Source organism: Chrysochloris asiatica, unplaced genomic scaffold, assembly GCF_000296735.1.
Source record: "Chrysochloris asiatica unplaced genomic scaffold, ChrAsi1.0 scaffold00375, whole genome shotgun sequence".
Lineage (NCBI taxonomy): Eukaryota > Metazoa > Chordata > Mammalia > Afrosoricida > Chrysochloridae > Chrysochloris > Chrysochloris asiatica.
The window spans coordinates 40,969-53,932 of NW_006408893.1; the positions used below are offsets into that span (position 1 = coordinate 40,969).

The window sequence follows — 12,964 nt, forward strand, 5'->3', positions numbered from 1 at the left end:
ATGCTAGAATGGTTTATTCATTTAAAATCGAAGGGGCAACGTGTATCTGAGGACACAGGTAAGAAGGGATGGGATAGTTGGTGGAATGGAAATAAGAGCCACAGGGAGAAAGCGGGATAACTGTTGTTCCATAGAAGAGCTTGCAATGATTGACATGTAATGAATTATATGATTTTTTAATGTAAAACTGATGATCTTCTCTGTAAACCTTCACTCAATGCACAATAAAAATTTTTTAAGAAAAGTGAAAAACAAGGAAAGATTTTAAATTTTGGAAACACTATGTAGCAGTTTTTCTCTGTCCTTTCGGGACTGTTTTGTTTTAATCTGTCTCTTGAACTTGAAGCCATTTCGTGTTCTATACCATTAGTAAATATAGCACGAAAATGTCTCCTTATGTGCACGTTTCTAATGAAATGATAGATGAGAATTTTAAGAATTATGTTCTTCTTACCTAGGTATTGTCTTCTTTATAGGTATAAGCTGGACTCCTTATCAGTCATAACTTGTACCGTCTCCGAGCCAAACATTATGGAGAAACCAGGCATTCAAGAGATATCTACCACCTCTAAAACACCCACTACTGAGGAGGTATCCCTTTTCAAAAAGTCATTCATTTTAAAAGTGGATCCCACTTCTGGGGAGACAGCCCTTATCAAGAGGCCTGTATCTTTTTTAAAAAAATGCATAAATCTGGGAGAGATTTCCTTCTTGAAAAAATTCATTATCCTTGTATGAGGAGACTGACAGTGAAAAGAAGATATACACACATCAGGGAAGCAGTCCTTCTGGAAGGAGTTGTTAGCCTTGCATCAAAAGCTCAATATTAAAGTTGAGTCTTTCATTATGGAGCCAGTGAACTTTAGGAAAAAATGTAAAACTGATGAGACAAGCCCCACCAAGAAGCTGTTATCTTTAAAAAAGAAGAGGTGTACCACTCAGGGGAAGACGTCTGGCTTGAAGAAAATTCTAGTATTGCAGAAAATCATCTATGAAGAGAAGTTGCTTGTTAAGGAGCCATTTTCCTTTAAGAAAAAGCCTACCACTGAGGAGGAGTCAGTCTTCCAGGATCCATCTGCATTACAAGAAAAGTACACCATACTGGGGACTTGTCCCTTTTGAAGATGCCCTTGGCCTTTCAAAAGACTGTAATTGAGTTATCACCAATTCTGAGGAAACTATAGGATTTTCAGAGTGGCTTTCCTATCAGTGCCCAGACTTACTAGGGCAAAAATACATCTCTGTGCACACTGAGTTCCTTAGTTATCATTTCAAATCTGAAAGTAATGAGCTAAGCTATAGAACAACTTAAAATGTATTAGCAAGAAAAACAGTTTGATGTGTGTTAACAAGAAAGACCCATTGACCAGAGAGACCTGCTGCTAGTATAACTAAGTTGTAAGAATGGCACCGCAAGTAGTGTGCTATTACTTAGAATTTTAAAAATCCAAAAATTTATAAATGGGGAATAAGGGAGCCAAATCCTTTTAGAGCTGATGTGAAAAAATCTGTTTCAGGGAAATATGTGTGGAAAATGTATATTATAGATTTCATATTCATATTACTAAGCTGCTTTGACTATTCAGTAAAAGGCAATTTCATAACTTTTTTTAAGGATTCCAGTTCTAAAATAGCTAGCCAAATTCTTGTTTTCAACAGTCTTTTAACATATTTAATTCTTTGATAGTCTTTTGTAGACTAAACATCATCCTTATTAAGAGTAATAATAATTATCAGTTCTTTCAAAGTATCCAGGTATTTGAGATAAGAAAAACTTTTAGAATACTTCAGTTGCTTTTGTAAGTCCTGTTGATTTCATTTAGATGTTTTCAAAGCTGGCAAAGTATGTCCCCTTTAATGCCACTTTTACTTGGCAGTCTAGACAATTTGCATTAGTAAGGTTAGCCTGCAGAGTAGAATTGTTAGTGACATCAAAGGTCAGTCCACTTCAGATGACCAATGAGAAAGGAACAAGTTTTGTTTTGTTGCTGCCTTTGAGTAGCTTTGAAAGACTGAAATTAGTATGGAAGTAGGTTTTGGCTCCTTGTATCACACCCAAACCCTCTAGCAAATGCTACCAATTGTAAACAACTAAAATAGGATCTGTTACTTTGCATCAAGTTCAGTACCCATGTCCATGAAGTCTATACACCATATTTCAGCTAATAATAAAGTTGGTTTTTTAGAATATGGTTCTACCCTAAATTAACCAAAGCACTTTTTATTCTGTACTCCATGTTTCAGCATAACAAAGTTTTATGCCTAATAAGAAAGGAGAAGGAAAGAATACTATGTTAATTTCATTGTTATTTTTTGCCTCTTGTTTACTACTGGGTTTTCTGAAAAATTGAACATAGATAGCTAAAGGATATTATCAGTTAGTAATCTCATTTTAAGAATGTTTAATGTTAATAATTTTTCTTCTGAAAAATCTGTAGGTTGTAGTAGACATGGAACAAAGGAAGTGGAAACTAGTACTTAATAAGGGAAACAAAGTTAGCTTGGACTGAAATTGGCCTGCTTTATTTTGAGCATTTTACCCAAAGGTCTCCCTATCTACAGAGAAACTATTATTACTTGAAGATGTGAAAGTTCCTGTGGTAGCCATACCTTGAAGCACAGTGTTGTATATAAGTAAATATCTTGACTCTAAATTAAATCCAGATTTAACTAATATATATTATTTTATATCTTTGTTGTATTAAAATGTTTAAAAACACTAAAAATAAAACGTTTGAAAATTGAAAAGAAAAAGAAAAAAAAAAAGACTGTCATTGAGGAGGAGTCACTTTTTAAGGAGACTTTGGCTTTTAAGAAGTACATCATTGAGGTAGCAACCTTTACCATGAAGCGATTATTTTTAAAGAAGAATTATAGTACTTGGGGTAAGATGTCCCACTTGAGGAAACCACTAATATTGCAAAGACAATCTCTGAAGAGTTAGCAATTGAGGAAAAAGCCTACCATTGAGGAATCCCTTTTCTCAAAGAAGTCATGGGTATCACAGGAGAATTTTGATAGTAAAGAAGACTTTGTTATGGAGTTAGTTTCCTTTAGGAAGAAGTATACCACTAAGGAGGCAACCCCCACCAAGAAACTATTGCCCTTAAAAACGAAATATACCACTCAGGGATACCAGGCAAGAATTGTTAGACTTGAAGTGTATGTTTGATGAAGAAAAGGATTCCTTCTTTATGGAACTGATGCCATTTAGTTATCAGTTGAAGAGGCAACCACCACCAAGACACCATTGCCTTTAAAGAAGAAGCAAATTACTCAGGGAAAGGCGTTCTTAAAGAAGCCAGTAGTGTTACAGAAGCCTGCCTTTGAAGAGGAGTCACTGTTTAGAAAGGCGTTGTCTTGTAATAAAAAGCCTACAACTGATGAGGAATCCCTCTTCCAGGATCTTGTATTACAAGAGAATCATACCTTTCAGGAGGAGGTTTCCCTCACAAAGAAACAATAGCCTTGCAGGAGAAAACCACCAGTGAAAAAGAATTATGTATAAAGGAATCATTGTTCACATGAAGGAGAAGCCAACCACTGAGGAGCAATTCTTCTTTCTGGAGCTGTTTTGATTACTTGAGAAACTGCTCAACAAAGACAGTTCTCTCTTCCAGAAGGTTTTGTTCTTACAGGAGAATCTAATATCAAAGAATTCTTGAAGAAGCTGGTGATCTCACAAGAGGAGATCACCAGCTTATTAATAATCACCACCTAATTAATAAGCAGCCATGCGCTTTGAGGGAAATGTTCACCATGTTGGAGGAATTTCTTTTCCAGAAACCATTTCCATTGCAGAAGAATAATTCTAACAATAAAGAAGACTCACTCTTCCAGTAATCAATGGTTTTGCTTGAGAAGACTGACACCAAAGAGGAATCCTTTCTGAAGAAGCTCTTGGCCTTGCAGGAGAAAACCACCATTGAAGAGAATTCCCTTTATAAGAAGCCATTGGATCTCAAGAAGAAACCTTCTGTTGAGACAGCAACAACCACAAAGAGGCAATTATGCTTGAAGAATAATTTCACTGCTCAGGCGGAAGTATTTCTCTTAAAGAATTTGTTGGTCTTGCAAGAAACCACCACCAAAGAAGAGAAGTCCCTTTCTAAACAGTCAAAGACCTTTCAGGAGATACCCAGCATTGAGAAGGAGGCCCTCTTCCAGGGGCCTTTGTTCGTGCAGTATAATCCCAGCACTGAGGGAGCAATATTCAAGGAACCCTTGGATTTACAGGAGACACCCATCATTAAGAAGGAAGTCCTACTCAAAGAACCCATTACTGGTATAGAAGCTCACTTCAAGGAGTGCCTGACTTTGAAGGGAAGCTCAGCATTGAGAAGGAGGTCTTCCTCAAGGAGACCTTGGATTTTCGGGAGAAATTCACAATTGAAAAGGAAGTCCTCTTCAAGGGTCCTATGGCCATGCTGGAGAAGCCTACCATCAATGAGGCATTCTTTTCCAAGAACATATTAGCTTTGAAAAGGAGCTCTGGTAGTGTAGTGCTTACGAATCGGGCTGCGAACCTGAAGGTCAGCGGTTGGAAACTACCAGCCGCTCCGCGGGAGAAAGAAGAGGCTTTCTACTCCCGTAAAGATTTACACCCTCGGAAACCCTGTACAGGGTCGCTATGGGTTGGAACCGACTCGACAGCACTTAACAACAACAACAACATTAGCTTTGAATGAGAAACACACCATTGGGAAGAAGTCCTGCCACCAAGAAAAACATTTTTCTCAAAGTACTTTTGACCTTTCCCATTGAGGCAAATTCACATCAGTCCAGCACTGCCACTGAATCCAGAACAGACAAGTCCAGCACTGCCACTGTATCCACTGTGGGAGTGTCCATTTCTCCAGTAAGCCAAGTGTGTGTGAATCGAGTTCCAATAAATCTTTCTCACCTCAGGGTAAGAGAACACAGAAAGAGGTATTCTCTCTTTTTCCTTACCTTAAATTAACTGAAGTATTCTTTGTTGTTTTGGAGTTGGATGCTAGCAAATATTTTGGTGCTGTAGGATAAACATTGAACTACTAACCACAAGGCCAGCAGTTCAAACCTACCAGCCATTCCTCAGAAACTATACAGGATCACTATGAGTCAGAACTAACTCAGCAGCATGTAGCAACAACATGTATATAATAACAAATCGTCTCTTTTCACCTTTTGCAACCTGAGGTTACCCACGGGATAAGTTTACCAGACTCTGGCATTCTTCTCTTAAAGCAAGTTGGGTTTTGAAGAAGCTCTTTGCTTCCTGATGTGCACACTGCTTCAGGAATATTCAGTATTGCATCGTATACCTAGGCTTTATAGTAGTGGTTCAAGAATTTTATTCAGGAAATTGCCTTATTAATAAGCAATATTCATCACTGGGCTTTAGTCAAAGGTAGGTAAATGTCAGAGGGTCATCTCCCAAGGCAGGTAGTCTTTAAATTGTAAATGAGAAGAGTAAAAGAATGAGGTTTGGTACTCAAGAGGAGAAATACCCCTCTGGTAGGCAAAACAGCCTGGCAAAGGGAGGGATGAGGCTACTCAGAAGATGAATTGGACCGCGTCAAGAGATTGGGTTGTAAGAAGACAGGTAACATAAACTGAAATAGTCAGACAGGAATGTTTCATGGAGAATTTTGAGCTTTCTTGAAAAAGATGTGCCTGGTTCAAAGGGCAGAGCAGGCATGTATAAGAAGGAGTAGACATTCCTTAGTCACTGGGCAGTATGAGCATTACAGGCCAAAGGATACTCTGTTGTGACTCAGGATACATGAGACTGGAGAAACCTTAGCAGAAGGAAACAGTAGAGAGAATGATATCATCTTTGATGTGTACATGCTAAGCTTTCTTGAAATATTTCTCTTCCTAATATGTCTTTTTTTGGTGATTTCCAAGCAGACGGCCTCACTAGAGGATATTGACGAGGACCACAGCGATCCAATTTTCAACACTGTATATGCCAAGGATATCTTCAGTTACATGAAGGAGAGAGAGGTTTGTAGGTGACTTGCTGGATCAATGCTTTCTAGTTCTCACTTCTTCATCACTCTATATTGTTCAGCATGCAAGTTAAAAGGAGGTGGTAATAATAATGAAAATAGCAAGAATAGCAACAACTGACATTTACTGGTAACTTCTGCTAAAGGATTTACAGCTATTGTTTAATTCTCCCAGTAATTTCATGATGGTAGGTGTTCTTATTATTTCCCTTTTGCAGATAGGGGAAACCACCCAAAGTCCCAGAATTTGTATATGGCAGAGCAGTGATTTGGATTAAAGTCTGTTATTTTGAAGACTATGAGACTACACCTATAAGTACTGAGATGTAATAACACAAAAATGGTCAAGTAGTCTTTTCTGAGTGGGTGCCCTCAGAGATCTTTTTCCTCTTTTTCATCACACCCTTTGTTTTCTGCTCTACAACCTGTCTAAATTTTCTTTCTCCTTTTAAATATGCCAGTCTCCTATACCGCTGTCACCTGTTGTTGTTAAGTGCTGTTGAGTGGGTTCCGACTCATAATGACCATGTATAGTGTTTCTGAGGCTGCAAATTTTTGTGGGAGCAGAAAGTCTCATCTGTTTCCCAATCAGTGACTGGTGGGCTTGAACTGCCAACCTTGTGCCACGTGCTCCCTCCTTTACCACTAATATTGATTAATTCTAAATTTTCTTCTGTCTCTTTCAGTGGAACCAGATGGTCTATCAGTCAGAATTTTAGCATGCTATGTATTTAAGAAGAGAGGGTGGACATTGAGTCCTCTCTTTAGAAAGATAGCAATTACCTTTCTGATTCCAGAGCCCATGCTTTTTCTGGTAAACCTTGGAGGAAGTAAGAGACATTTTGCTATTCCAAAACTGTAGGCCTTGGCTGAGTAGTATGGGGTTCACTTGGGATTGTGTTAGAAATGTGACACCCCTGATCTTCTGCATCATACTGCATTTTTACAAGATCCTCAAGTAGTGCATATATATGTTAAAATTTGGGAAGTACTTATCTATAAAGCATAATGCTCTACTCTACAATGCATTGCAAAGAAGGAGAAGAACCATAGGTGTGTTTCTGCTCTTGTTCCCACTGGACTTCTCATTATTCATTTGGCATTCAGATACTATGTGTACCCATTTCCCAAGGGTAACTGAGCATGTCTGAAAAAATAGATGATCTTGCCTCTCTCTGACACCATCTGAAAATAATTAGCGTCATGAAGGAGAAGTAAATTATGTTAAATTATGGTGTTTTGAACTCCAAGAAGAATTTGTTCATTAATACTCCTTTCTTATTGCTGCCAGGAAAAGTTCATACTTAAGAAGTACATGAACAGACAAACCGACATCAACAGTGACATGAGGGCCATTCTTGTGGACTGGTTGGTGGAGGTACAGGTAAGCCTGACAACTACTGCTGTAAAGAATTAGAATTATTTTTAAGAGTTTTTAATTCAGCACCTCCAGTTGCCAAACATAGTAAACATTTGCTGTATATACAGAGCTCAGTAAGCCATGATTTCTGCCTTTGAAGTTTATAACTTTAGTCTAATTTTATAATAATTGAGTAGTAAACTTGACAGTTAAAAAAGCAAAACTAAACTTCATGGTGAATTGCGTGGAGGTTTATAGAGCAGATCATTAGTTACACGTTTGGCAATTCATACACACTTTGTTGCATCTCATTGATTGCCATCCCCTCAATGTAATATCACTTATCGCACTTTTCCCCTGTGTTTCTTGGTTCCATTCCTCTTACTTTCCTAATTCTTCTGAACTTTGTTCTTCAGTAGATGGTGCCCTTTTGATTTCAAATGGCTGATTATTGTAAGGTATGAATACCTCACTAGTGTTATTGTTCCTATACAAGATCTATCACAGATGCTGCTTGGTAAAGTGTAGGGTCAGAGAAAAAGATGAAGACTCCTAACATGATGGATTGGCACAGGGACAGCAGTAATGGGCTCCAATATAAAGACATTTGTGAATTTATCACAGGACCAGACAGTTTTTCATTCTTTTGTGCATCAGGTTGCTATGAGTTAGAACTGACTTGACAGCAACTAACAACAACAACATAAAAGATCTATTACTTGGCTAAAAATTGAGCCATGGGGTGAGATCAGTTCCAAACCTGAAGAGTGACTAAGGGTTATAGTGGCCAGGCCCCGCCAATCTCTATCTGACCAGAAAACCTTGTTGTTTTATGATTTTGAGTTTTGTTTCTAATTTTTCTTTCACTGTATCCAGGACCTTCTAATGTAATCCCTTTCAGAGAAGTTGGAAGTGGTATCCAGGCATCATCTAGTTCTTCTGGTCTAAAGGTCTTGGAGACTGATGCTCACGTGGTCCATTAGTGCATTGGATCGATTATTTCCGTGAGTCTTAGATTTTCATCATTTTTCTCTAGACAGGAAAGACCTAGATGGCCACTCATAACCTTTTAAAACGTCAGTTTCTACTCACTAAAGTAGCATTATCTTTGTGGTCTATGTTATGCCAATTGACCATGGAGTTCCCCTTGATGTCCTGAGCCCTAAAACTCAGTACCTTATTCCCTCAAGGGTTATATACACCTGTTCAGCCTTTAACCCTTGCACATCTGCCTATGTCTTCTGTCTCCATCATTTTTTTTGCCAGGCTCCTTATTGCATATTGCTTTCCTCTTGTCTACCCTGTAGCCAGTGAATTACTTTCCCTTCTCCCTTACCCTTAGTAGCCATCAAATGATATTTCCTTTAGTGTGTGCACCTTTCCTTAACTTTTTAGAATAGTGTTTTCATAACTAATTTGACTTAGCATACTATCCTCAAGGTTCATCCATGATTCATCGTTTTTCTTGATTGTTACATAGTATTCCATTGTGTATAACTATCAAATTTATATTACAAATATTAAAACAACATGTAGAAAGATCTGGAGTCAGAAAACCAAAAGGGGAAAACACGCTTAGCACTTTTCAAGCTGGGGGAACTGAAGAAAAAATTCAAGCCTCGAATTTCGTTGTTGAAGGATTCTCTAGACAAATTATTGAATGATGCAGAAAACATCAAAAGAAGATGGAAGGATTCACAAATTACCATGAAAATGAACTTCCGAGCAGAACAAGCAAACATAAAAACTAAGAAGAAACTGACAAGAAATAGCACAAAAAACCACAAACTCAGCACAAGAAGGCATGCAGAACAAAGGAAAAAACAGCACTACCAAAAAATTAATATAATGGCAGCAATTAATTCATACCTATTGATAATTACATTGAATGTCAATTGGTTGAATACACCAGTGAAGAGACAGTGCCAGACAAAAACAGACTAAAAGCTAAAGGATGTAAAAAAAATATATCAAACTAACTACAACAATAAACAAGCAGGAGTGACAATTCTAATCTGTGATAAAGTAAACTTTAAGACAAAAACCAGTATAAGAGATAAAGAAGGACGCTGTCTCATGATCACAGGGTCAATTGAGCAAGACGACATAATCATAATAAATATCTATGCTCCCAGTGAAAAAGCACCAAGATATATGAATCAAACCTTACTAGAGTTGAAAAAAGAAATAGATAAATCTGCAATTATAGTGGGAGATTTTAATATGTCACTTTCGAAAAGGGACAGAACAACCAGAAAGAAACTCAACAAAGTCACAAAGGAGCGAAACAGCACAATCAACCAACTTGACCTTATAGACATGTACAGAGTGTTCAACCCAATAACAGCACAATATACTTTCTTCTCCAGTGCACATGGAACATTCTCCAGAATTGACCATGTGTTAGGTCACAAAGCAATCCTCCATAAATTTACAAACATCAAAGCACTACAGAGCATCTTTTCAGAGCACAATGCTATAAAACTAGAAAGCAACAAGAAGACTAAGGAAATAAAGTAGAATACCTAGAAACTGAACAACACCCTGCTTCAAAGCAACTGGGTAAAAGAAGAAATTAAACATAAATTCATAAAGTTCCTAGAAACAAACGAGAATGAAAACACAACATATTTGGGACATGGTGAAAGCCATTCTGAGAGGACAATTTATTGTGATAAATGTGCACATCCAAAAAGAAGAAAGAACCAAAATTAACACAGTATCTACAATTAGAAACTGACCAACAGAGGGAACCTGCAGTCACCAAAAGAAAAGAAATAATAAAGATTAGAGCAGAAATAAATGAGATGGAAAACAGACAACAGGACATGAAGCTGGTTTTTTGAAAGGATTAATAAAATTGACAAACCATTGGCAAACCTAACAAAGGAGGGAGAAGACACAAATAACTTGCATTAGAAACCACGCTGGCGATGTCACAATGGAACCAAACAAAATCAAAAGGATAATAACAGAATACTATGAAGAGTTGTACTCCAACAAATTTGAAAACTTAGAAGAGATGGATGCATTTTTAGAAAAACAACCTACCAAAACTTACACAGAGTGAAGTAGAAAAGCTGAACAGATGAATAAAAAAAGAAGAAATTGAACAGGTCATCAAAAATCTCCCAACCAAAAGAAATCCAGGCCCAGATGGCTTCACTGGTGAGTTCTACCAAACATTCAGGGAAGAGCTGTCACCAATTCTACTCAAATTATTCCAGAATATAGAAGAGGACGGAAAGCTTCCTAATACTTTTTATGAAGCAAGCATAACCCTCATCCCCAAACCAGGGAAGGACATCACTAAGAAAGAAAACTACGGACCAATATCCCTCATGAACATAGATGCAAAAATTCTCAACAAAATCCTAGTCAACAGAATCCAGCACCACATCAAAAAAATAATATATCATGACCAAGTGGGTTTCATAAAAGGGATGCAAGGATGGTTCAACATTAGAAAAACAATCAATGTAATCCACCACATAAATAAGAAAAAGGAAAAAACCACATGATCATATCAATTGATGCAGAAAAGGCATTTGACAAAATCCAACATCCATTCCTCATAAAAACACTCAACAAAGTAGGAATTGAAGGGAACTTCCTCAACGTAATTAAGAGAATATATACAAAACCAACAGCCTACATGACTCTCAATGGAGAGAAACTGAATAGCCTTCCCTCTGTGAACTGGAACCAGACAAGGATGACGTTTGTCACCACTCCTTTTCAATATTGCCTTGGAAGTATTAGTCAGAGCTATACAGCAAGATAGGGAAATTAAAGGCATCCAAACTGGCAAAGAGAAAATAAAACTGTAGTTGCAGACGATATGATCTTATATGTAGAAAATGCCAAAGGCTCAATAAAAAAGCTACTAGACATCATTGGAAGATTCAGCAAAGTGGCAGGGTATAAGATCAACATCCAAAAATCAGTTGGATTCATCTGTAGTAACCATTGTTACTGCAGTGCAAAGGACATTAGGAAAGCAATACCATTTACAATAGCCACCCAAAGGATGAAATATTTAGGAATAAACGTAACCAGAGAAACAAAGTACCTATACAAAGAGAATTACATAACACTACTACAAGAAACCAAAAGAGACTTTACAAAAATGGAAGAACATACCATGTTCCTGGATTGGAAGACTCAACATCGTGAAAATGTCAATACTGCCCAAAGCAATTTACATATATAATGCAATCGCAATCCAGTTCCAGCAACATTTTTCAAAGAGATGGAAAAGACAATTACAAACTTTATATGGAAAGGAAGGAGACCCTGGATAAGCAAGGCTCTGCTCAAGAAGAAGAACAAGGTTTGGAAGCCTCTCACTCCCCGATTTCAAAATTTACTACAGGCCTGAAGTGGTCAAAACAAACTGGTACTGGTACAATGAAAGATATATTGATCAATGGAACAGAATCAAGAATCAAGAAATTAACCCATCCACATACAGCCAAGTGATTGATTTTTGATGAAGTGCCTAGGCATATTGCATGGGGAAGAGATAAGATAGTCTCTTGAACAGATAGTGCTAGCAGAACTGGAAAGCGATGTGCAAAAGATTGAAACAATACCTTTACCTCACACCCTATACAAAAACCAACTCAGCATAGATTAAAGACCTAAATGTGAATCCCAAAATTATGAAAGTCATCAATGAAAAAATAGGGACAAATGTGAGGACTCTAATACAGGGATTAATATACAGATTACAAAACATTTTGAAAAGTACACAAACAAAAGTAGACAAAATAGATGAGTGTTGTTGTTAGGTGCCATTGAGTCTATAACCGACTCATAGCGACCTTATGCACATTCAATAATTTGCCCAGAGAATGTTTCAAAAATGAAAGTCAAGGCTTGAATTTTTCCTTCAGTTCCCCCAGCTTGAGAAATGCTGAGCGTGTTCTTCCATTTTGGTTTTCTGATTCCAGATCTTTGCACATTTTGTTGTAATATTTGGATTTATCGTTTCTATCCGATCTTTGAAATTTTCTGTTCAGCTCTTGGACCTCCTCATGTCTTCCATTTGCTTTAGCATCTCTGTGCTGGAGAGCATGTTTCAGTGTCTCTGCTGACATCCATTTTGACCTTTTCCTTCTTCCTTGTCTTCTCAATGACTTTTTGCTTTCTTCATGTATAATGTTCTTGATGTCATCCCACAACTCTTCTGGTCTTTGGTCTTTAGTGTTTAATATATCAAATCTATTCTTCAGATGATCCCTAAATTCAGTGGCATATATTCAAGGTTATATTTTGGCACTCATGGACTTGTTTTCATTTCTTCAGCTTCAGTTTGAATTTGCATAAGAGTAATTGATGGTCTCTTCCACAGTCTGCCCCTGGCCTTGTTTTGACTGATGATATGGAGCTTTTCCATTGTCTCTTTCCGCAGATGTACTCAGTTTGATTTCTGTGTAATCCATCTGGTGAGGTCCATGTGTATAGTCGTCTCTTATGCTGTCTAAAGAAGGTATCTGAAATGAACAAATCATTGATTTTGCAAGAATTCTATCATGCGATCTCCAGCATCATTTCTATCACCAGGGCCATATTTTCCAACTACTGATCCTTTCTCTTTGCTCCCAAC

General features: G+C 37.4%; 1 pseudogene; it reads left to right on the forward strand.

Annotated features, from left to right (window-relative positions):
* Positions 1-476: 476 nt before the first annotated feature.
* The window catches only part of LOC102834149, a 65,851-nt pseudogene continuing 53,363 nt past the window's right edge, over positions 477-12,964 (forward strand).